General features: G+C 35.3%; 1 long non-coding RNA gene across 2 annotated transcripts; it reads left to right on the top strand.

Moving 5' to 3' along the window:
• LOC112676158 (uncharacterized) lies at positions 1–26,099 on the top strand. 2 transcript variants are annotated; one of them, XR_007407354.1, is made up of 8 exons: positions 1–2,101; positions 3,183–3,399; positions 4,812–4,888; positions 19,467–19,718; positions 19,966–20,147; positions 22,521–22,715; positions 23,635–23,802; positions 24,352–26,099. It is a non-coding gene; the product is annotated as an uncharacterized LOC112676158 (long non-coding RNA). The 2 variants fall into 2 exon arrangements; XR_003146334.3 differs by lacking the exon at positions 23,635–23,802 and having other exon boundaries at positions 4–2,101.
• The last annotated feature ends 156 nt before the right edge of the window (positions 26,100–26,255 follow it).

Genomic DNA, 26,255 nt, shown 5'->3' with positions numbered 1-26,255 from the left:
GGCTGTGATCACTGTTCTTCATAGGTAATGATTCAGGTCTTGCTGCCACCCTCCATCATTCTTGCAACCTGCCTCAGACTACTTGGTTATATATTATCCCCCCTGACTTTACCCAGGTCTGCATGTATTCTAGTCCCTTTTGCTCTGCAGGCTGTGTTCTAGTATGATCTGTCCCAGTACCGAAAGGACAATACCTATAGCAAATGTCTGTGAGTGTGTAGCATCAGTGGTTTAGAAGGGACTGACTCCACCAAATAGAAGGTGCTGAAAATATTTGTAGACTGAATTTTAATAATTCTTTAATTAAGCTGTTAGGTTAAATGTTAAGAGGTGCTTACATTTGCCAAAAACTGTGGCAGGATTATTTTTGGAATCTCTGAGCACAATATGCTACAGTAGTGTTTCCATAGAATTCAGCTCCTTCCCCCTGCCCCCATCTGGTGCTGCATACATCTTAGAGGAGCCTCTACTATGTAACTGCCATGTGAAAATTCATGTAACTGTTCTTGGCAGAGTCATGATCCCACTGGTTAAACCCACTACGTATGCTAAACAGCATCGAACCAAACTCATTTGAGCAAAAAATGGAAGACAGAACCTGTTTCTAGTCATTTTTCATTTCTCTTCTGAAAGCCAGCATGTGATTTTGAGGATGCAAAATGAGTAAGTTGGGACCGCAAAGAATGGAAAGTAACGCAGTTCCATTTAATTGTTTTTCTCTTAAAGGGGAATAATAAATGTATCATACTATAAACTGGGCAGGTGAAGTCAACGAACCAAAAAAACCTCTCCCTTTATACTTTTTTTTTCTTTCTTATGATTGTGTCTTGGCCCACTCAGGTTTCTACAACAAAATACCAAGAATGAATGCCTTATAAATAGTAGAAATTTACTGCTCACAGTTTCTGAGGCTGGAACCCCAAGTTCGGGGTGCCAGGATGGTTCAATAAGGGCCCTTTTCCTGTTGCAAACTTCTCATTGCAAACTCTGTGGGGTCTCTTTTGTTAGAGAATTTAATCTTGTTCATGATCTGATCACTTCCCAAAGGTCCCACCTACTAATATTACCACCTTTCGGGGTTAGGATTTCAACATATGAATTTTGGGAAGAATGTTTATTCAGATCGCAGCACATTGAAAGTTAATATTGACTCACTTTTAATCACATGAGTCTTCCACAGAACACTCTTCCTACTAGTAATTGGTGTGAATTGGTATATTTTCCATGTTGAGTCACGTTTTTTTACCTTTGTTTCCAGCCAGAGTTCTTGAAGCGAAACATTTCTAATGCCTTATTCAATCATTGAGGTTAGGCAATCAGTCATTCAAAAAGTATGTATTGAACACTTACTATGTTCTGTGCAGTACTCTGTCTAGGTGATACCCATTTTAAAGTCATAGACATATTGTTCAGTATTGCCTCTAGATGCAATTAAACAGAATTTATGGGTCAGTGATCTCTGCCTCTGCCCAATCTGAGTTTCTTCTAGCCTCTTGCAAGAATTTCAGAATGAATATTTTCTTCCAAATTCCTCTTCTCAGAAGGCAGCAGGGTATTTCTGTAATCTTAATGAGTACTTAATCGGCATTTCGCGAGGGGTCTAGTAAACTCTAGATGGGCAACTGACAGCATAAATGAAACATATACAATGTGGTAAAGAGCAAAACTCCTCCAGATAGCCAGGGTACATCCCTGTGAATTTTCCCAGTATAGTCCAGTTTAAGAGTTTAGCTTAATCTTTAAGTTATGGTCCTGTGCCCAATTCCAGCTTCCAAAAGAGATGATTCTCAGCTCTTGCACTTGTAATTCAAACTGGCCATGCTTGAAATGAAAGGTTATTGATGGAAATTAAGAATTGCTTCTGGCAGCACAAAAAGTCATGCTTAAAGACAGGTGCAAATAAATGATGATATAAGAACCTGGTGTTTGACTGTTTACCAGAAACAGCTCTGCAAATACTGCCTATGGGAGTTTATTTTTCACCTGGCCTTTACCTGTTCTTCTTTTAGGGACATGGAAGGTGAACATTAGGTTAAGAGAAGTAATAAAAAAAGGAAAACAAAATTGTAAACCCAATTAATTAAAGGCTTGTCTTCAACAGGTAAGTGACAGATGTGTTTGTGTAGGGTGATTTTGTCCTAGTTACAAAGGCATCAGTGCAATATTTTCCCTGGGCTTTCAGCAGTCTCTCAGGTAGAGTGGACTCATAAGTGCTCAGCACACAAATGAGATGTAGTTTTCAGTGTAGTTTCCAACCAAATGTTTAAAGTTGGTGTATAAAAATAATCTGGTTAGAGTAAAATTTTCCCCCTCAATGAAATAAAATAGGAGAACTTAACCATAAAATAGTGGTTAGGTCACCACAATAGATAATTAAGCATCATTGCTTTTGATGAAGTTCTAGCCTCTTTACAAATGGAGAGGCAAATGCCTTAGAATAGCATATATTTTTTCTTGAACTTATTCTTGTCCATTTAGAAGTCTAGAATTTAGGTGTTTTTCTTCTTGCTTTTCTGTTTTCCATTCTTTAAATCCCTTCACACCTCCCTTCCAGAATCTTCCACCTTCCACTTGCTTGGCTCAGCCTCTACTTTCTAATTGGTCATCTTATCTTCCTGTAACCACCTCTCGCAAAACATGATCACCATCCGCACACCAACATACACCTCCTTATCGCATAGCCACACTTTGGCTTCTATGGCTCTGGCCATTGTTTATCTTGGCTTCTCTCAGTTCCTGTTTCACCTTCTTCAGCTTTGGCCTTTTTAAACTTTCTGCCCTCAACACCTCCATAATTCAGACTTCTTCTCAGACTGTGGCTTGATTATATTTATTTCCTTCATTGTCTTCTTTTTCTTCCTAGCTTTTTATTCACTACCAACCCACTATTTTCTGGTTGTACCCAACCACTTTATAGAAACTTTTGTTTTTTTAAAGTCACTAATGACTCTATTGTCAAATCCAGTGACACCTACACAGCTTCTGACAATTTTGACCACTTACCCTTCTAATTCTTTCCCCTTTTTTGATCTTCTAACTCCACAGTACCTTGTCCTTGTTTTTTTATCAGCAACTAAAATGCTGATAGTTATTTGATAATGAATGCCTAACAACCATCTCTGGAGGAAAAACAAAAACACCAAAACCCTAATGTGTAGTGTTTTCTGATGCCTATGATATAGGTGCTCTCACCATGGTCTATGTTAGGCTACCAATGTGACATCACTGAATGCTGAACTGAGAAGAGGTGTGAACAATTGTTTGTCTTCAAATGTGCAAGCTGACCCCAGCGTACTACAGACTCTTGGTAGCTTGTTCCTCTAAATAGGAGTTCTCCAAAGGAGTGGTTTCCAAACTGGAGTAAATGTATTCCATGGACTCTACAAGATACCTATTGGGGTATGGAAAGACTGTATTAGAAACTCTATTTATACATAAATTTTAGTGTATCTTTTTCAGTGTATGTGCTGCCGAAGCAAGCACTAGTATAGGTTTTTCAAATTTTTATTTTATGTGGGCTTTATTATGTATGTACTACATTAGTACAGTATACATATGATATATTATGTATGCATGTGAGTGTGTGTAAATAGCATTTATTGGAGTCTTACTATGTACTAGGCCTATGTTAGGTCATTTAAACTTATTACAGTCTTACAAGATAATTGCTAAAATTCACAAAAGTTAAGTTATTAGCTCAAGATGAAGTATGATTTAAAAGTAAGTAAATATAGTGATGGTGTATCCTCATTTAAAAAAAAACTGATGAGTTAAGCAATCAAAAACTTTTGGAGGTTGTGATCTGAAGCTTGACTTGCTTTTCACTCTATTTACTCTTACCAGATTACTTCCCATGCACTGATGGTTTCAACAACCATTCATAAGCATTTGATTTTGATTTTTTTCTCCAGCCCTGTAGAGTTTCAGACCTAAATTTTTAAAGCCTTCTGGTAGCCCAATATGTTGAAGACATAATGAGAAGACTTCAGGGCTCATGTATTGAGTTTTTGCTAGTATAATTGATTCTAATTAAAGAAAGTTAAATTTCCAGAAAAATGTCAAAAACATAACATTAAAAGATATCACTTGTTATAGTATATATTTATGAAAAACTATTTTGCAGGGCTCTCAAAAGCTAAATACAATACATTTTGGACATCAGTTTCCTTACCTATAAAGCAAAAAAAAAAAAATGGACATGAAACTCTTTTTGTCCTTGATTCCTAAATAAACAATAATAATAATAATACCCCACTCTATTAGTGTTTTCAGTGTAAAATGATGCTTCTACCTTACTTACCAATCAATAACAATTTACTGGTTTGTGGACTTATGTACTTAATAAATGGAATTTTGATTTTTCTTAACATGAAACTAACTCCTTTAAAAATGGATACATGTGTCTGTTCCAGACATGACCTCTGACTTCTGACTTGGAAATGACTCTTAATTTCAAGGTAATAGGTCTCAAACGAGACATTATTTAAATATATCTCAGCAAATACCCAGATTGACAGGTCTCCAAGATAATTTATAGTAAGCATTTAGGAAAGAATGCAATATGCCCTTTGCACTTACTACAGGCTTAAGGGAAATCTGGGCCTGTAAAACATTTGGTGATTGCTGAGCTTTTGACACTTACCTGCAAACCTTATTGTATGATTGGTTTAGCCTTAAAAAGACAAAAAAATGATTAAAATACAACGGGGCAGAAGGAATATAATATTGCGTGTTTATTTCGCAACCTCTTTTCGGAGTTCTAATTAGTTCTAATATACTTTTCTTTCCTCCTCTTTACTCTGCCTTCCTAGCTTCAAAATAAATGAAGAATTCTTATTTAGAATAAGAACATTTATGACTCCAGCAAAGGTGGTTTTGGAAATAGGAAGTAAGATTTTTATTTTTATATTGATATGTACTAATTTATAAGAATTTGAAAAAAGTTCTATAATTTCTTAGTTTTCATTTCTTAATGTGAGAAGGTAAAAGTGGCTAATTTTCTAGATAATATTTAATCCTTGCAGATTTTCTCACTTCCAAATGAATTGAACTTTTTCTTCATTGATACATCTGAACTTTATGAGACTGCTATGAATTAATTTCTTATTCCTATATGAGAAGCCTATTCTATTTACTAGGTTTTTTTTTAGTCAACAGTTTAGACAAATTTAGTTGGCTCTGAAATTGAGAAAGTCCTTTTAGCTTTTGGTATACACAGAAGATGAAGATGAAGAAAATGTTTGCTTTAAAACATGATATTCTCATGATAAGATGCATAACTATCCTGGGTCATTTCTGAACATATGTTTGCAATTACCAATGTTTACTGTCCACCTCCTACAGAAGTTACTATTTGTTCCTCATTCCCAGTTTATCCATTTATAAAAGAGAGAGAGTGGGAGCTGGTAGAGAGTTATAAAGAGATATCCAACCATGCTTAAGGAAGATCTTAAAATTCCCTTGCTTTTGTTTGCCACTAGAGCTGTGTGAAAGTTAATATTTTTAGTCCACAGAGATTTATGCAAATTATTTTTAGACTCGTAGTCATGGAGGTCATATCCCTTGAGTGTCATCAGAAATTCTGGTTTGTGTTAACTGGAATTCCCAGAACTAAAATAATAAAAAAATAGCTGAAAGGTATCATGGAGATTTTGTGTTCAAGAGATCTCTTCCTTAGAGGCGGGAAGATAAATCTGATAGCTATCTTTTGTTTGTTTTTAAATTATAAGAATAGTACTTTCTCATTTTAAAATATCAAACAAGGGTTATCTGGGTGGCTTAGTGCTTGAGCGTCTGCCTTTGGCTGAGGTCTTGATCCCGGCGTCCTGGGATCGAGTCCCACATTGGGCTCCCTACAGGGAGCCGGCTTCTCCCTCTGCCTGTGTCTGCCTCTCTCTCTCTCTGTGTCTTTCATGAATAAATAAAATCTTTACAAAATAAAATATCAAACAAGATAGAAGTAAAAACCAGTAAAAACCAGTAGTAGTTCCATATATCAACCACTAGAGTTAACCAGTATTAATAGTAGTTTGTTTGTTTTTTAACAAAAATGAGATTTATCTATACTGATTGCATAACTTACTTTTATTTACTTAAAAGATCGCTGACATCTTTTCAGGACAAAGATCATACCTAATACATCTTTATGTACTTGTTTATAGAAGGGTGTTTAGGTTATTTCTAATTTGAGACTATTACCAACTATAATAAATATTCTTGTTCTTATATCTTAATGCTTTGATGCTGCTAAATATGAAGGGTTGGGTACCAGAAATAGGGTTGTTTGGCTCATTTAACATCTTATAGGTGCTGTTATGGAAGGACTTCATAAGATGTGACCTTCTATGCAAATAGAAAAATCCTATATTGTTAGATCAGTTGGAGCTAAGCTAGACTTGGTCTTCAAAACAAGGAATGTTCATGTTTTTGTTCATGGGGTTTAACTGTGTGTCAGTCAACAGCCAACTTTGTGAACTAAGGCAGTCCATATCTGTGAAAATGAAAACCACTGAATCACTTATGCAAGTTTAATTTGGCTTTATGAATATTTTTTAACATCACTCAAAAGGAAACTATAAATAATCTTCCTTGAGTATAATCTCTCTCTTAAGGAAAATAATACACACCTCACAGATTGGGTATGTTATTGCCTGCTGCCATTACTGATTTATGTCATGCTGTTCTGCATTTTTATACTCTGTAGGATACTTTGTGAGTTCATAAATTTGCATTGGCATATCTATACGTTTATCACAGGTAGTGGACACACTGCCCCTAGGCAACTGGGCACAAATAAACCGTAGAGAAATTAGTGTAAGGTGTAGGGTAAAACAATATCACTGAGAACAAAACCTCTTCTGTTTTACTTACTTCCCACTATTTTCTGGCTGTTTCTGTTGCATCCTGGTCTATTCAGGAGCGCAAAAAATTACTTTTTAAGCTTTTTTCCTCCATGCCTTAGGACAAAATGACTATTTACTCTATTGCCTCATCTGGTGGTTTAATGGAAGAAGTGTTGAAGAATCTCAGGGACAAGAGAATTTGTTTAATACCAACAGCAGCTGTGATTTTGCCACTCAGGTCCTGAAAGCTGGAAGGTTCTTGGCTAGAAACAAGTGCTGGTGATTTTCCATGCCCTTTTCCAGGCAATCATTCCACTAATGCTGTGATGTCCTTCTAAACTTCTAAGTATGCAAGCAACAGACACTCTTGAGGTCTGGGCACACTCACAGAAATGTTTGGATGAACATAATATCTGTTTTTAATGTCAGTTAGTTGTTCATTTTGGACTTTTCAAAAAGCTCATTTTCAACACATGGGATTCTGAATTTCTGTTGGGGAGAGCCATGAGTAAATTGATTCCAGGGCTCCCTCTTACTATAAAGAGCCAGGGCTCTTCCTATCATGAGCCCAAGTTGGTAAGGTCCCAGCTGGGGCAGTTAAGAACCCAGATTTCATTATTGTATTCAAAAGTAGAAATTGCACCAAATGGTCTATAGTGGCTCTCTGCTGATGTGGTATTTCTCATCTTGCTCTGCTTTCTACTTTGAGACAGAATTAAGGCATTTCAGTAATAATAACCACTTCATTTCCACCACACCCCAAGTGTAGGTAGCCAAATCTCTTGTGAAGACCATTGTGATGGTTTCAGACTACTTTCTCTGCCTTTATCCAGTCTCCGTGGTTACTGAATGCTCTTTATACAGAATTAGTTGTATTGATTGATTCCCTTTTGCCCATGGGATAAAGCTCAAACTCTGGTTGTGAAGGGTGAGGCCTGCCATGATCTCAATTCTTTCTCAGATTTGCCATTCAAAAATACCCATTAGTCTCATAAGCTTCGATTATGAGAAACTGTTCTGTTTTTTTTTTTTTTTTCTCAGAACTCTCTAAGGTTGTAACTTCTTCCACACAGACTTTCTTCTATACTTCTCATTTGGATTACCTTTCTTCATCCTAACACTCCCCTGGGGAATTGGTGCCTCAGTCTTTTGTCCCCACTCTGTGTCTATAAGTATTTTAATTATAACAAATGTATTATTTTATTAAGTATATATGCCTGTTTTGTAGCAAGGCTGTCAGTGCTTCATTGACAGAGGTAAAGTTCTTTGTTTGTATATCACCATGTCTAGCATAGAGTAAGCAATAACTAATTTGCTAAATAATTAATGAATAAATATTAATGTCTCCATTACAACCAAAGAGAAATCAGACTTAGTTATCAGAGTCATAAATAGGATTCTATATATGTGTAATTGCCTTTTGCCTTTGTCTTATTCCAAAAAGGGTTTAAGACAATTAAAAAAATTATGTACATTCTAACAAGATAATAAATGTGGACATTAGAACAAAATAAATTAAATGGAATTGTAGAATTATGGTTAGAACTTTCAGTCCACTTTTATTTACTCACAATTAAATGCACCCATAGTTACACTGTTGGGAAGAGCAAGAGGTAGATTAGAGATTCTTCAAGGAACAATCTTGGATTTCCTAAAGCTGCTGTGGGCTCCTTTTTTTTTTTTTTTAAGATGGACATAGAAATTAGAATATTTTGTTTTTTTGTTTTTTTTGAAATTAGAATATTTTGAAGGGAAATGTCAATCAGTGAAACCAAGTATATTGTACTCATATAATTATATATGTAGTGTTAAATTTATCTGTTTCAGAGTCCACACATCTTAGAATAATGGCATCTCATTGTTATTGCTGAAGGCCTGAGAATATACATGCATTATCATTGGATATTAAACTGTCGTTCTTACTATATATAGTATTCTCAGGAATGTTTAGCTTGAAATTTTGAAACTTCTATTCTGGAGGCTTGCCATCAAGTAGAGCATGAAAGACAAGCTAGACATCTATTAATTCAAAGAAATAAATGTTTTCTTTGCACAAGGGAAAAACAATAAAAATTTGATTTGCTTTTCTTTGAAACAGTTTTATCTAGTTATTCATACTGTTTTGTTGTTGCATTTGCAAGACATTTAGGACCTTAAAAATTAGAAAGTCTAGGGAAGCTTAGAGATGAAGAAACTGTGTGGAACTTGAAGGGACATTGAAGAATGAAAGCCAACAGATTATTATAAAACACAGAGTTTGTTGTATTTTACACACACAAAAATAGTTTGTCATAATGACAACTCCCAGATTTAATGCATAAAGCTTAGAGAAAGTGTGGAATATGTAACTTTTAGGTATAAACGTTAATTACATTCTACACACTAAGCTAAGTTGCAGTAAGCTCAAGAGTAGTTAAAATTTATCATGATCAGTGATTATCTAATTTGCATATACCCTTATTAAAATACTATTAATCTGATTGACTCTCAGGTAGAAGAAAGATACATATATCATAGAGGTATGATAGCTGCTTTCAGAAAAGATGATCAACCACATTTATCCAGTTCATGCATTTCGGAGTTGAAGGGAAATAAAACATTAAGCGGCTCTCTTATAAAACAAAACAAAGCAAAACCCTGTAAATTCAGGGTTAATATCTAGTATTTTAAGAACACATGTTCCCTTAGAAGTGTCACTAAACCTATTTCATGTTTAAGAGTTAAAGATGATGTTTAAATACATATTCCAGTTTCACCTTAAAAAGTGAAAATCTCTGATGAGATCTGTTCATCAGATTTCCATCTTTCAAGAAAAATGTGTTTTCTCTTTCTACATTTTGAATTGTAGAACTTTAATATCCATTTGGCTATTGGAAAGGAAAATGAGAAACATGACTAATTTATTTCCAATTTAACAGTGTGAGTAAAAGAAGGGTTTTAATTAAGAGTCTTCAAAGAAACTCCACCCACAAAATTCTTTAGTGGGTTACAAAGCTGAGATTTCCTTCAGTGAACGCCAGCATTCTGTCAGTAGCTTCTTTTTTCCAGTATCTTACTCTACATCAACTCTTTTCATAGGCTAGAGATGAGGAGGAGAGATGAGTTTGGTGGAGGCAGAGACCTGGAGATGGCAAGGCGAAGTCAGTCCACACTGAATTCTTACAGAGAAAGTGTGTTTGTTGGATAAGATTTGTTCAGGCACAAAGTATAGTGCTGTTGGCCATGAATTCAGTGTTAATTAATCAGCAACATATATTAAATAAGGTATCTTTAAACATAAATATATAAAACCAGGTTATATATTGAGGGTTAGTAAAAAATGTTGTGATTCGAGGCTTGAAGAACTTAACTATGTACATCCCCTAGAACAATGGTTCAGTATTTGCTAATTTAGCATTTGCAATGACTTTATAGAACATCACTACTATGGATACTGAAAATCAACTATACACATATATGCGTATATACAGCATATCCACATCCATTCTAAGTAATAAAATATCAACACCTTTGAAGCTACTAATATGCTGCTTCTAGATGAAACTCTCGAGTCTTTTCTCTCTGCTAAGTTAATCACTGTCTTGAATTGTTTTTTTTGCTTTACGTTGTATGTAAATGATCCTAAATAAGTAGTGTATAGTCATGTTTTTGAACTCCATATATATGATATCAAGCAGTTATGTATCTTCTGCATCTTTCTTCACCCTGCCTCCAGCTTTGTTAAGATTATTGATAAATAACATTGTGTAAGTTTAAGGTGTACGATGTGATAATCTGATACACATATGCATTGTGAAGTAATTACTACAATAAGGTCAGTTAACACCTCTATCACCTCACATAATTACCATTTTGTGTGTGTGTGGTGAGAATATTTAAGGTTTATTTTTTAGTAACTTTCAAGTATACAATACAGTATTATTAACTTTGATCACCAGACTGTACACTATATCCCTAAGATTTATTCATTTTATAACTGCAAGGTTGTACCCATTGACCAACATGTCATTTCTCCCACCTCCTAGCCCTAGAAATCACCATTCTACTTTTTAATTTTAATTTTTTTATTTTTATTTTTAATTTTATGAGTTCACCTTTCCTAGACTTCACATATAAGTGAGATCATGCAGTATTTATCTTTCTTTGACTGATTTCACTTAGTATAATGCCTTCAGGGTCCATCCATGTTGTTGCAAATGGCAGGATAATATTCCATGATATATATCACATTTTCTCTGTCCATTTATCCGTTGATAGAAACTTAGGTTGTTTCCATGTTTTGGCTCTTGTGAATACTATGCAGCTTTTTTTTTTCTACTTGAAATTATGTCTGTAAGATTTCATAGTGTATTATACAACTAGAGTTCACTGATTTTTCATTGCTATAAAGAATTCTGTTGTATAAGGAAGCCACAACATTTATACATTTTCTCATTGTGGTGGTTAATTTTGTGTATATTTGACTGGGCCACAGAGTATCCAGACATTGGGTCAAAAATTATGCTTGGTGTGTTTATGAGAGTTTTTTGGATCATGTTAGCATTTGAATTGGATTGTCCTCTCTAATGCAGGTGGGCCTCATCCAATCAATTAAATACCTGAATAGTACAAAAAGTCTGCATAAGAGGGAACTTCTGCCTACCTACTGAGCTGGACACCCATTTTCTGCCTTTGGACTTGAACTGAAAAACTGGCTCTTAGATTCCTAGCCTGTCAACTTCAGACTAGAACTCAGAATATCAGCTCTCCTGGTTCTCAGGCCTTCAAACTTGTACTGGAACTCTACCATCAGCTCTCCTGCATCTCCAGCTTGCCAGGTGTTGATTGTGGGACTTCTTAGCCTCCATAATTATATAAGCGAATTCCTTATAACATATCTATCTCTATCTCTAGCTCTATCTTTATCTATATATATAAAACTATCTATATAGGATCTCTTTCTCTGAGTCTCATTGATTAACATGAACATTTGGGTCATTTTTAGTGTTTTTAAGTATTACAAACAGTGCCTATAAATATTTTCACACAGGCTTCTGAATACATGCTCAAGAGTTTTTCTAAGGTAGATACACTGGTATGAATATACCCATCCGTATTATGCTGAGTGAAGTAAGTCAATCGGAAAAAGATAATCATCATATGGTTTCACTCATATGGGGAATATAAGAAATAGTGAAAAGGATTATAAGGGAAAGGAGGGAAAATGAGTGGGAAAAAATAGAGAGGGTGACAAAACATGAGAGACTTCTAACTCTGGGAAACAAAGGGTAGTGGAAGGGGAGGTGAGTGGGGGAATGGGATAACTGGGTAACAGGCACTGAGGAGGGTACTTGATGGGATGAGCACTGGGTGTTATACTATATGTTGGCAAATCGAACTTCAATTAAAAATTTTTTAAAAAGATTATACCCATCTTAAACTTTATAAGATAATGAAGTGTTTTCTCCAGTAATTGAACAAATTTTTCCAGTCTCACTAGTATGCATAAGAATTTTTTTCTTGTAAAAATTTGGTATTGTTCAAAGGTTTCTTTTTCTGTCAATGGAATAGCCATTAAATTTTAGTTTTACTTTTTATTTACCTGATTTCTAAAAAAACTGAGTAAGTTTTCATATGCTTTTCATACCACTTGATTTCTTCTTAGAGAATTTTTTTCCCCTAATTTTGCTTGGATTTTTGTTTTCTTTTTATGTGTTTGTAGGAATTACTTTTGCATTTGAAATACTGGCAATTTGTTGGTTACATGATTAGTAAACATCCACTCCAGTTATGGGGCTCATCTTTTGACATTGATATAGTCTTTTGACAAACAGAAGTTCTCCTTTTGGTTCAGTTTGGTTCTTCAATGTGTTTGAATTCATCTCTATTCTCCTTTATGTTTGTCCCTTTCATGTCTTATTTAATAATCCTTCCATACTTTGGAGTTATAAAGATAAATTCCTATGTTACATTCTAAAGTTTTTCCTTTTTTGTTTCACATATGTCTATCCTTTACCTGAGATTGATTATCCTAAATAGCATAACACAGTGACTCAATTGCACCTTCCTAGATGAGGTACTGATTGTCCAGGATATTTTATTTCATAGCTCATCCCCTCTTCACTGATCTGCACTACCTATCATATATAAACTTTTCACATTCAAGTGGATCTGTTTCTGGGCATTCTATTTTGTTTTGTTGGTTCATTTGTCTTTCTCAGAGCTGTATTAGTTATTATAGCTATATCAATCTGATTGGACTAGGTTATGCTAGATGAGAAACAACTCTTGAAAATGCAGTGATTTAGCACAACAGAAAATGTTTTTCTCTTGTGAAAAATCTGTTGCAGGTTTGGAAACCTGACCAGAGCAGTTGTCCTTCATGGAATGGCTCAACATTATATATCATATAAACTTATGAATGGCAGAAGATGGCTATGGAGTATCTAAGATGGCAATTAAATATTTCTGCCTAGAAATGTCACATGTCACCTCTAGTAAAACCTTTCATTAGTCAAATCAGGACTTATTGCCAACAGTAAGAATTTGCATAATTATTTAATGTTATAATAACCATTCATTACTTGAATAAATCCATATTGGTAATGATGTATTGTTTTTCATAATTACCCTTTGGTTTAGTTGCTTTTGCATTCATGTTATAATTGAGTTGACTTGTAATTTTCCTTTTATACTTTTCATATTATTAGTATCTGGTTTTGATATCCAAGATATACTGGCAAAATAAACTAATTTGAGAATTGTGCCCACTTTTTCTCTTTTTTTTAAGTTAAAAATTTTTATTTGAGAGAGGGAGGCAGGAAGGGGGCAGAGGGACAAGCAGACTCCCCACTGAGCAAGGAGCCTGGCATGCAGCTCAATCCCAGGACCCTGAGATCATAACTGAGCTGAAGTCAGACATTTAACTGACTGAGCCACTCGGACACCCCTGGTTTTTTCTCTTTTATGGAAAAATTGATATAAGATTAAAATAATCTGTTCCTTGAATATTTTGTGGAGCATTCCCATAAAATAATCTAGACCTTTTTTTTTTAAAGGTGTTTTAACTTCTTTAATTGTTTATGTGATTATTGAGTTTCTATTTCTTCTAGACTCAGTTTAGTTGAATTATACTTTTGTAGGCATGTTTATGTTTAGTTTTTTACATTTAATGGCATGAACTGGCCTGTAATATTCTATATTTAGAATACTGTAATGTAATATTCTATATTACATAAATAATGTATTAATAATACATTTTATCATATGTAGATAATGTATATTTAGAATAATTTAAATGTAATATTCTATATCTCATGTCTGCTGAATTTCTAATTATGTCTCTGTTTCACTCATACTACTGATTATCTGTGCTTCTCTCCTTATAATCTCTCTTGTTAAAGGATTGTCAATTTTATTTGTCTTTCAAAGAGCCAGTGGTTGATTCTTTGATCTTCTCTAATGTCTTTATTTTTTATTTCCTTTTCGTTTCATAAAGTTCTGCTCTTAAAATATTTTTTAAAGTTGTTAGATGCATAAATATGTAGAACTTTAGTACCTCCTTGGTAAAAGGACCCTGATTTTTTTGTAGAGACTCTATACTAGCAAGGCTTTTTGCCTTAAAGTATATATCTTATAATAATACAGCTACAAAATTGCCATTTGGTTAGTATTTTCTTGGAATATCTTTTCCATTACCTACCTTTCAATATTTCTATATCTGTATGTGTCAGTTATAGGTCTTAAAAGTTTTGTGGCCATACCCTGAAAATCTTATTCTTTTCATCGAAGAACATAGTTCACTTGTATTTATTGTGATTAATGATTTATAGAGATTTAATTTTTACCATCTTAATTTGTATTTTTCTCATTTCTGTATTTCTTCTGTGGTCTATTTCTTACATTATTTGGATTTTTTTTCTGACTTCTTTTAACCTTTCTACAAGTTTGGATGCTATGTAGTCTATTTATAGTCTTTTAGGTATTATTCTAGAAATTTTTTAGTATAATCTAAAGTTAGCTAACATCTTTGTCCTTCTCCCAAACTGTACAAGCAGCCTAGAAAACTTTATCCTAATCATCCTCCTGACTTATATACTATTTTGTTTTTATTTCAGTTTTCTCTTTATTAAAAAAGTAAAACATTATTAGTATTTTATTCAGTTCTTTTTTGTTAATCTCTATTGACATGTTTGTAATTTTCTTTGCTATCATTACATCTTGTATTCTATACTATTTTTTCTGAGACCCTAGTGCTTCTTATTGAAGAAGAACTTTTAGAAATGTCCTTGTTGAGAACCTATGAGTGTTAAACTCTTTAGTTGTTGTTTGAAAGGAGTATTTCCATTTTACTCTCATTTTTCAAAAGATGTTTCACTGAGTATAGAATTTGGGGTTGTTGGATTTTTCTCCAAGCATTTTAAATATGTTTTTCCATTATATTTTGCTCCTGTTCCCCCTTTTAATTTAAGAAACCAGCTATCTATTTTATTCATTTATTTGTAAACTCTGTTTTCTCTCTGGTTGCTTTTAGGACTTTATCTTTGGTTTTTCAATTTTAGGTGTAATTCCTTTTAATATGTGCTCATTGTTCACAAAACTACTTCAAACTGAAGATTCCTTGTAATTCATCAGCTTTGGGAAATTCTTACAACATTTCCATTATATACTGTACTTTCCCCATTAAAATAAATCTTCTTTAACATAAATTAGATATTTGTTAGATCTTCTCATTTTATCTTTAGAACTTGTTTTTCATTTCCGTTTATTTTCCTTTTCTTTTCTTCCCTGTATAAAAGAATGGCTAGTTTCTTCATTTTTATTTTCCAGTTCTCTTATTCTCTCTTCAGCTATATCAAAGCTGATTAGCTTATTTATTGAACTTTTAAAACTTTTTACAGTTTAGTTTTCTTTTCTAGATGTTCTGTTTCATTCTTTTAAAAATATCATGACCATTTCTGATAGTTTCTGGTTCACTTTCACACTGAATTCCATTTACCAAAAGTTAACTTAATCATGAATGCAGATATGCAAATCAAAAGTAATCTACATAACGTCTTTACGTCAACCACTGATTCTACCTTTTAAAGCATAAGTGAATTGCTTAGTGGAGTGGGCATAAAGAAAATGTTTCCAGTCTGGTATTCATTTCTTTTTGTTGTCCTGAAGTCTTTTTCTGTATGCAATTCTATTTTTTTTCCTATGGTTTTCTAAAAAAATAATTTTTTCCTTGAATCATGATTTTTTTTTAAATTTTATTTATTTATGATAGTCACAGAGAGAGAGAGAGAGAGAGAGGCAGAGACACAGGCAGAGGGAGAAGCAGGCTCCATGCACTGGAAGCCCGACGTGGGATTCGATCCCGGGACTCCAGGATCGCGCCCTGGGCCAAAGGCAGGCGCTAAACCGCTGCGCCACCCAGGGATCCCCCTGAATCATGATTTTTTAATCCTAGTTATGAAATTTCTTAACTTTATAGTTGGAAATTTCTCAAAGTTCAGACTATTACATATGTAGTCTAATGCTCTGAAGTTTTATTTCCTTCCAACGCATTCTGCAAAACGTCCACCACTAATTTCTTACTGCCCTAGGAATGGCTTCTTTGTGTTTATGAGTTTCTTTAACCTTGTTTTGTATCTATAATTTAATAGATAGCTATAATTTGATAGATATCTATAATTTAATAGTGCTGTGCACATCAAGTCAGATCATTCCAGCTAACATGGCCACAAATCTTTACCAGGATGTAGTGCCAAATGCAAACATTTGTAGACTGTAATCAAGGCACTAACGTGCCCACCATTGTGGATGGTGAAAAACTCACCATGATGGTTAATTATGTTTGTTAACTTGACTGGATCACCAAACACCCAGATATTTGGCTAAATGTTATCTTTGGGTGTGCCTGTGAGAGTTTCTGGATAAGATTAGCATTTGAATCAGTAGACTGAGTAAAGAAGATTGCTCTTCCCAATGTGAGTATGTACCATCCAATCCTTTGAAGGGTTGAATAGAACAAAAAGGAGAGGAAAGGAGAATTGATTGCTTGATCTAGAACATCACTCTTCTCCTGTCCTCAGATTGGGACTTATACCATTGGTCCTCTCATTTTCAGAATTGCACTACTGATTTTCTTTCTTTTTTTTTTTTTTTTTAAAGATTTTATTTACTTATTTATGACAGACACAGAGAGAGGTAGAGACATAGGCAGAGGGCAAGAAGCAAGCTCCATGCAGGGAGCCCAATGTGGGATTTGATTCGGGACTCCAAGATCACACCCTGGGTCGAAGGCAGATGCTCAACCACTGAGTTACCCAAGTGTCCCACAGTACTGGTTTTCCACAGGTTCCAGCTTGCAGATGGTATATTGTGGGACTTGTCAGCCTTCATAATTACATGAACCAATTCCTTGTAATCTCTTTATATCTATATGTAATATACATATAGATGATATATGCATGTACCATCTATATGTATATAATATACAGATATAATTTCTATATCCATACATATATCATCTATATATGTATATAATGTATAGATACAGTTATAAAGAGATATGTATATAATATATCGATATAGATTAAGAGATTTTATTATATTATTATAATACATCCTACTAGTTTTGTTTCTCTGGAAAACCCTAATACACTGGCCTAATCAGATTTCCTTTCTTGGGTAGAATGGAAGCCAAGTACGTAAGAACATGTGGGCCACCAGAACTGATAATTGTCAGGCAATGTTCCCACTGTGTCAGGGTTACCTACCTTAGTTATGGACCACACCAATCAAATGTAGGAGAGTCACATGTTAGATCTAAAAAAAAACTACAAAACTTCAAATGTATATTCTAATACCAATGCTATTATTGACTTGATGTGGGTTTGAGGAGCAGAAATGGCATGAAGAAAAAATTAGTAGGTCAACAACAGTAGGGCAAATATTAGCTATAACTTGCAAAAGTACTGAAGTCTATAGTTTTTCATTTGTAGAGTATTATTGTTTTATATTGACTGTGATTCATGAAAATAACATAATATCACTAATTTTCTTCATATAGATGGGTGGGTAGAGAATGGCAGTCTCCTTTTCTTACAGTTGATTGGTGATCTGTAACCACTGTTTGATAGGTTACCCTATTACACAATGGTGACATTACTGGGCACTTGATCCTTCCAAATTCACCTCTGTTTCATCCTTCCCATTCTTTTCTCCACAATCAGCACCCACTTCCTTTTATAATACTAAACCACTTGACTTTTCATTTTCTTCTCTATTTAGAATTTCTTTTGTATCTGCTTTTGGCCTATTGGTGAAACAGATACTGTGATGACACTCCAGGCCAAGAGAACATGACTCATGACTATAAGGCATTTTGACACAAATCATGAAAACATGAAGCATTTTCATCAACAAAGAATTTTTATAATTAAAAAAATAGCATTAATGGGAATAGTAAAAGACCAGAACATAAGCTAATTTCATCCTAATATGTTGGTGTATTTTTCTTGAAGTTCATATTTGGAGGTTAGTGTAGGTGGAAAGAACATAGAAGGTACAGTTAGACATTCCATTACACAGGACAGGAAAAAGTACCTGAGGACACTTGAATTGTTTTCCACAGGATTTCTCACACTTTTATCACATCATGTTTATTTTAGGGCACAAACCTTCCCTTGGCACCAAGAGATCTGCTTGGGATCTGCTCCAGTCTGTCATGTCACTTAGTTGTCACAGAAAGACATTTTCTGCTAAGTCATAACAGACCCGTAGGGCTATATTTTTAGTTTATATCTCTTTAAATGTATATGTGTACTTGCTGCTACCACCAACACTGAGAAGAGAAATTTTTCAGTCAGGGTGGGAGACCTGTTGTCAAATTTGAAAGTCCAAAAATGGTGTTTGCAGATACTCTTTGGAAAACTGTGCATCTTTAGTCTGTGATGATGATGTAAAACACTGTAATAATAAGTAATGTCAGTAAGGTCAATATGTGTCTTCAGAATGCCCTGGATAACCAAAGTCATGGTTGGCAAATATTACACTACTATTCAGTCATTAAAAGCTTTCTTACTAAAATTTTTTTCCCAAAGGAGAATTTGTTAAGAAAATGATCTGCTTGGTTGTACATTATGCTAGTCTCTGGAAGACATGCTTTGCATTTCTCATAGCAACAGAGGCTAACTCTCTGTCATCTTGGAAGACTGTGTTGCCTGTTTGGAGTGGAATTTGGGAGAGTGGTTCATGCATGTTCCGTATTGGAAGATTCATTGTTGCCTCCCTGGGAGAGTGATTTTTCCTTTTTAATCCTGTGCTCTGTGGAGTTTCTGATAATAGAATGTAGTCGAGAAAAAGGATAGGGAGACAGTGATAGCAAGTCCAGTTCAGCAGTAAATTTTTAAGTGAAGGGGTTTGTTAATTTTGTTTGTGTGTGTTTTTTTTAAATGTTAGGATCAGGTTCTATTTGAATAAAAGGGTAGAGTAGTTAAAAAGTAAAAGAAAAAAAAAAGAAAAAAAAGAAAAAGTCTTGACTTAGGGCATTTTTATAAACATTCTATATATTATTTTCCCTAGGCAAAAAATAGCAATAATAGTTAGACCCTCACCCCCATAATACTCACTGCTTGTCCTCTACTTTCTTCCTAGATGCCATTGATGTTGTGGAGGAATAATTAAATCAAATCTATAAAACACTTTAAGCTTTGAGAGAAGGGCCATCTGAAAATACAAGATGTCATAATGCTTGTTTCTTATAGACACATTCAACCACAGATGCTTCCATCTTAACTCGGGGCCCATCATTTTGTGATATTTAAACTTTAGAAAACAGTTGGAGCTATCTGATAACTTCTAAAGAACTGAAGATCTGTAGATCTTAGTGGGAGACAGAGCAGCAGGGTAATATGCCCAGGAAACCAAATATGTATTCTTTATTGTTCTTATTCCCTACTCTACCTTGTTGTTTTCTCTGGTCACCTTCTCCCTTCTCAGCTATATCTCCAATCTCCTCTCCATATGGTCCCAAGACCTCAAAAGAAATTTTTTTAAGGTATTAAAAGAGGTCTCTTTATTAAAAGGGGTGGCTTTATTAAAAGAGTACAGTGATAGATCATTGTCATCACTGCAGTCTTTCTCCCTCATTTAGAAGCTGGCGTGAAAGGCTTGATGTACAGAACAATATCATCTGCTCTAATGATCTGTAGACTGGAACCGGAGCTCAAAGGCTCCAGCCTTTCTGGCTCATACTGTGCGAGGGAAACGGCTGTTGCTCATGTTTTATTGGAAGGATGGGAACAAAGGATGTTAAGAGGACTACACAGGGGCCATGTGAGTCATAACAAGCCTTGTGAAATTGTTTCAACTCCTTTCCTCAACCTTAGCTGTTGTGACAAATGTGTCAAAGCTTTAGACAGGGAATACAAGATGCTGATGGAGCCTGGGTCGGTGTAGAACAGGATTGTGCCTCCAAGTTAAGGTACTGAAGCAGGAAGGAGAGAAAAAGGAAAGTCTTGTAGAAAGATAAGGTTACTGACATTTAACTTCTAAACCAGCTAAGCATTGCTGTTTTAAGAAGAATTTCATTTTTGGTTTGGAAAGCCACTTTGTCCCAAGCATTCCAACTGCTTTATATTTGTATTGATGCCATTACAATTCTTTGACCTGAGATTGAAATATAAAAAACAACCAAGTATTCAGAAAAATGTATTCGTCTCAAAGGGTACAAGTAGCTCACTCCCGGGGTGTTCTTGCCTTGCCTAGGCCAGCTGTCATCAATCTGGAGATTTCATTTAGATTGTCTGTGAACGAGTATGTTTGGGTAAGTTGTGACTTCTCTGCAAGGGAACAAGACGTGCATTAAAGCCCACATGGCTTCCCTCTGGGGCATATATCTAGGGTTGAGCTCAAAGCAATGATTGCAACAGTGCCCTGAGTAAGTTGCCAATGTTTCTGCCGCCTACCATACAGAGATTTCAAGTTCGCAAGCCTGTGAATTCTCCACGACTATCCAGGAACACAGAGAGAAGTAAATATTGAGTTCTGCAGATGGCACCTTATTTTCTGCTCATTTCCCTTCAGATCACCAGTTAGTCAGTGAAAGAACACTAGTAGCCTTTGCCAGAGGGAGCAAAGGCCGCCACATGTCTGGGAACTGAACTTGAAGTTTCATTGGCTTAAGCCCCACTGCGTTTCTAAATTGTCATCCAGCTTTAAGTGGAAGTTAAAGCAGAAATATGTTTCTAATGACAGCAGCTACACTTTGGCTGCCGTTAAAGAGGGGTACAGGTCGGAGATTTGTTTCTGGATTTTAGAGGCTGCTTCTTCACTGGGAAGTGAAGAAGTGGGGACTCAAAAGAGCTGGATTCTTATTTTTTCTTATTGGACACAACCTGATGGAAATTTGTATTTATTTTTTGGTACTTTAAAACTTGCCTCTGCAAAATGGGGATAAGTGACTTTTATTGACCTCTTAACACTGTGAGGCAGGTAGTTTGGGTCTGTAAGTTCAAGGCAAGTAGCTGTTCAATCAAGAGGGTTTTCTTTATTATTATTATAATACCAATCACAGAGTGGGCTCACACAAAATATTTGTTTTCTTTCCTGTCTAATGATACATTCTTAAAGCTCTTAGGGAGCCACTTTCATCACAGAGTTAACTGGAGTCCTGTTGATTACTCTTTGAAATTGAGTGCAAAAGGGTTGCTAATATCCAGTGGGGAAACAGGTACTCTCAGACACTGTTGGTGGGAGTGTAAATTGGAACAGCCTTTTTGGAGGGCAATTTGGCAATTCCATCAAAATTTAAAGTGCTCAGACCCCTTTAACTAAGCAATTTCACTGGTAGGTTCCTTTTGTAGAGAAAAACTTCCACATGGGCACAAAGTAGCATGTACAGTGGTGGCCATTTGAGCTTGATTTTTGATAGGAAAATATCAGAAACCCTTAAATGTCTGTCAGTGAACCAAAGGGAGAACAATGATGATTCACCTGTACTGTGCCATCCTATACAACAGACAAAAAGGATGAAGATCTCTTTTACTGATGAAGAGTTCTTCAGATATATATTTGAATGTGGGAAAAAAAGAATGACATGTTCCCATTTATATCAAAAAGATATATTTTATGCATGTGTAAATGTAAATGTAAACAGAATTTGGAAAGTTTAGGAATGTGTATACCAAACTATGACCTCTGAGAAGGAGAATGGAAAGAATACAAAAGAGGGCAGGTGACTTTGACTTTTACTCTATCGTTCCATATCTTTTGAGTTTTTGTGAGCTATACACAGCATACTTAGATATTTTTATATAAAAATAATAAATAGATTTCAGAAGACATTTCTGTTTGGTCTGGAAAAAGTCTAATCATCTTCCTCTGCTTCAGGTGTTCCATTTAAAAATTGTCAAAATAGTTCTACAGTTTCTCTCTGTTCTAGGTACCATCAGAAAATGAAGGGGAGAAGATCCAAAATTGTCAGGGGAAAGTCAAGTCTTGGATATATTGTATTTCTTTAGTGACTTCAGTTTCCCTGATTACCTTTTTTTCCCATTTTTCCATAAGTGATCAAAGAGAGCAAGGATAAGAAAAGTATAGAGTGATATTTTTGAAAGTATACTGCACACAACAGTTGTCTCAGATTTGATTGGAAGTCCTATTCAAAACACACTCTATAGGACTCTGTTTCCTCTTTGTCTTTATTAGAAGGAGCCTATTTCCCTGTTATATGGTTTGGAATTGGCTTAACTCTTAGCTTCAGAGATTGGCCCTGAATGGCATCAGCCAATATACTTCATCCCCATCAGCTGAAGAATTATGAAACCTAAAATAATCAGCACATCGCATTTCCACAGCCATAGCAAATGGCCCATGGTGAACATGTGACTTACTCAGAAGCCGGTAAGTTTATTTGATGGTTGAGGAAAAGAAGCTTTCTCTCCTATTTGGCAGTAAATAAGGGTTACCTGGGAGTGACTACCATAAGGCAACCCACTTGAGGATGAAGCAACACAAGGAGGGGTACAAAGATGAATGAATTTCAGGGAGAGGAACTATACCCCTAGTGCCCAAAACTCACACTGCTTTTTTAGTTAAATGATACAATAAACTCCTCTTTTTTGTTACATTAGTTTTTTTTTAAAGCTTTATTTATTTATTCATGAGAAACACACACACACACACACAGAGGCAGAGACATAGGCAGAGGGAGAAGCAGGCTCCCCAGAGGGAGCCCGACATGGTACTCGATCCGGGATCCTGGGATCACACCCTGAGCCGAAGGCAGATGCTCAACTGCTGAGCCACCCAGAAGTCCCAAGTTACATTAGTTTTGATTGGGGTTACTGTGATTTGTAAGTGAAAGCATTCTGAGAGACATAATATGCCTCACATTTCGAGAAGAGATATAAAGTGTTGGTTCAGAACACGACTCTGGTGTCAGAGTGCTGGGATTTGAATCCTGCTGTCACTTACTGGCTGAGCAATCCTAGGCAAGTAAAATAGAATTAATTATGGTACCTATTTCATAGTATTGTTATTGTGATTTAATGAATTAATACATGTAAAATGCTTGACACTGTGGCTGGCATGTAATAGTAACTAATGAATCATTAGTGCATCAGTAGTCGTTGGATGAAAAAAAAGAGTTGCATTCAGATAGGTTTGGGGAATCTGTGTCAATCAAAGTAAAGATGGGTTTCTCCACTGTAGGACTTCTTAAAGCCTTTAATATGCTAATGTGCATTTTGAATTTCCAAGACTGAGATGTTGCGTGTAGTATTATCCAGCCATTTGTCCATAGGAAATTTTTTTTTTCTAGAAATAGCTCCAGTGGCTGACTCATCTTTTCAGGATCTGCTTTCAGAAATATTGACTTTGAGAGAACATTAAATAAAATAGGACTCAGTGTGTCAGATGCCCAAGGATCTAGTGGTTTGACTCCATTATAACCACTTCCTATTTCTGCAACTGGAGATATACACTTGAGGTATTTTGTCCTATGCACCCTGCAAATGAGTGACACTCTAATATTCAATCTGGCTCTAAAAATGTATTTTCATCTGCAGCCCAAACTGAGAAATTCAGGGCAGACTGTTTCTAATAATAAAAGCCACCATTTATTGAGTAGCTAAAATGCACCTGAGTACCTTGCTAAGCTCTTCACATTTATTACCTCATTAATCTTCTCAATAATCATGTGATGTAGGTATGATGATTCTCTCCCTTTTGCAGATAAGATAACTGAAGCTTAGAGTGAATCAGTAATTGGCCAGGTCATCAGCTGGTTAGTGGTAGAGCCTGAATTTAGAGTCAGGTCTGTCACCCCTTACTATAGAAACCAACATAGTAAGCAGACAGAAAGAAAACTTCCATTAGAAATTGTCTTAAAGTACATATTTAGATATTTATAATTTCAGACTGACCCAATAGAATCCTTAAAACTAATCTGTGCATGGATAGTTAAGTGTACAGACAATACTACTAGACTAACGAAAGTGTTTTTTTTTTTCTTTTTCGTCTTATTTGGATTTCAAAGTCATCCATATCAAAGCACCATCACCTGAGAAACTGAAAACCCAACAACATGGCTTCTTTATCAAGGAGCATCTGTTTCTTACAGTGATCAGATTGCCGTTCAGCCTTTTTCTGCATAGCTGATAATTCAGAAGCATCCTCCTATACAGTAATTAAAGATGAGTTTTCCAGCCCTGTTGAAAAACTCCTCAATTTAGCTATGACAGGTTATATTTTATAATGAGGTGAAAGGATATCACTGCTGGAGAAAAAAAAATCCATGGACTCTGCTACTCACAAAAGGCTGTCAAATATCATATGCTTCAGTGTAGAGGCTCGTTGTAGAAGGAATGCTGCTGTGGGGTTTCAGATTTTCCTTGGTCTATCTGTATTCTTAGAACAAACAGTGTGGAGAAATGGTAAATCTCTGGAAGGAGTCAAACTCTCAGTGACTGGCTAGGCTGTTTTTCCCTTGGAGCAGAAGCAAATGTTCATAAATAGCCCTGTTCACCATCTCTCCATTGCCCATTCAGAAGAGCCCTAATTGACACCCACACCTTCAGAGTAAAGGCAAAGGCACAGCTAGGGGACGGAAGAATTCACTTCAGTTTCACAGTCTTTCTGTGGGCCTGGGATGTTTATTATAATCAATTTTTTATTCTGTGTTGGTAGATTGTCCAACCCTGTCACACCCTTCTGTTTCCTCATCAGCGTGTATTTTGCAAAATTATCATGATTGTCACCTTTGCCCTAACTGAAAGGTAACAATGAACTAACTTTATTTCCTGTTCAAACTTAGACCAGAATGTTGGTGGAGTTCAAATCACGTTTATTGGCTCTGTATGTGTATTTTTTTAAATGTGCATGTGCGCGTGTGCACACACACACACACACACGTTCATTTAAGGCTGAAACTGTTGGACCAAGGCCAGTTTTCAGCTTTGTTGTGCCATCTCAAATGAGATCCCTCAGTCCCCAAGGGCGGGCAGCCACTTGCAAGTGCCTGACAGATTGGAAGTACGTTCATTTCCTGTAGTCCTTTTAAACACAGCCAGCTGTGTAAGATGAAACTTGCTATCTTCCGTATTGTTCCAGTAGGCATTTCGGAAACTTCCTGAGTGGGACTCTCTTAATTCCTCCCACTTTTTTTCTTGCTAAATTAAGACATTAGTATATATGTATGAATTAAGACTTTGGAGATATAGATATCATGTATAAATAATTTTTTATGATAAAATGATTTTATGGGAAGTTCACACTATAAATGAGAGGTAAAGAGTCAAAAAAGAAGGAGAGGGACCTGGAACACCTAGTTTTGTGTTCAGTTACATGACACCAGGGACTCCAATGTATAAACAAAACCAAAAGGGGAAATTAAATTTGTCAGCTAGAGAATTTTATTTAAAAAATAGTCACAGTTATAGGAAATGTTACAGATTATGTGACACCGGATAGCCTTTATTTATCTGCCTTTTCATTGCCACAGAGTACATGTTAACCTTGAGAGCACCTGAAAAAAATTCAAGACATCTGGGTCCTTGATTTCCTATTTACTTTCAATAATAACTCAGGTTTTGTGTCAAAATACTAATAAATATTGCCAAAAAGAGAAATTATTTCTGGACTTTGTTTCTTCAGAGAATGATATCACATTAAAACTTGGCAGAAAATGTGTTTGTTAAATATTAACTTCAATGGCTTGAGAGGAAAAATATTGAGAACCAAAATGTGTTGGACAAATAACATTATATCTTCGCATATCTACAGAGAATCTAGTCATAAAGTAGAATCTTTAGTGATGTATGTCCCAGTGGGACAGTACTATTTCAGCATATTTTGTTTGTTTGTTGCACTATTCTCTGCATCACTCTAATGTTTATTGCATTTTGGTGTATATTTAATCTTTATTGCTTTTTCTCTAAATTG

This window comes from Canis lupus, chromosome 30 (assembly GCF_003254725.2).
Source record: "Canis lupus dingo isolate Sandy chromosome 30, ASM325472v2, whole genome shotgun sequence".
In the NCBI taxonomy this organism is placed as follows: Eukaryota; Metazoa; Chordata; class Mammalia; order Carnivora; family Canidae; genus Canis; species Canis lupus.
The sequence above is the reverse complement of the archived record's forward strand: the minus strand, read 5'-3'. Positions and strand labels throughout refer to the sequence as shown.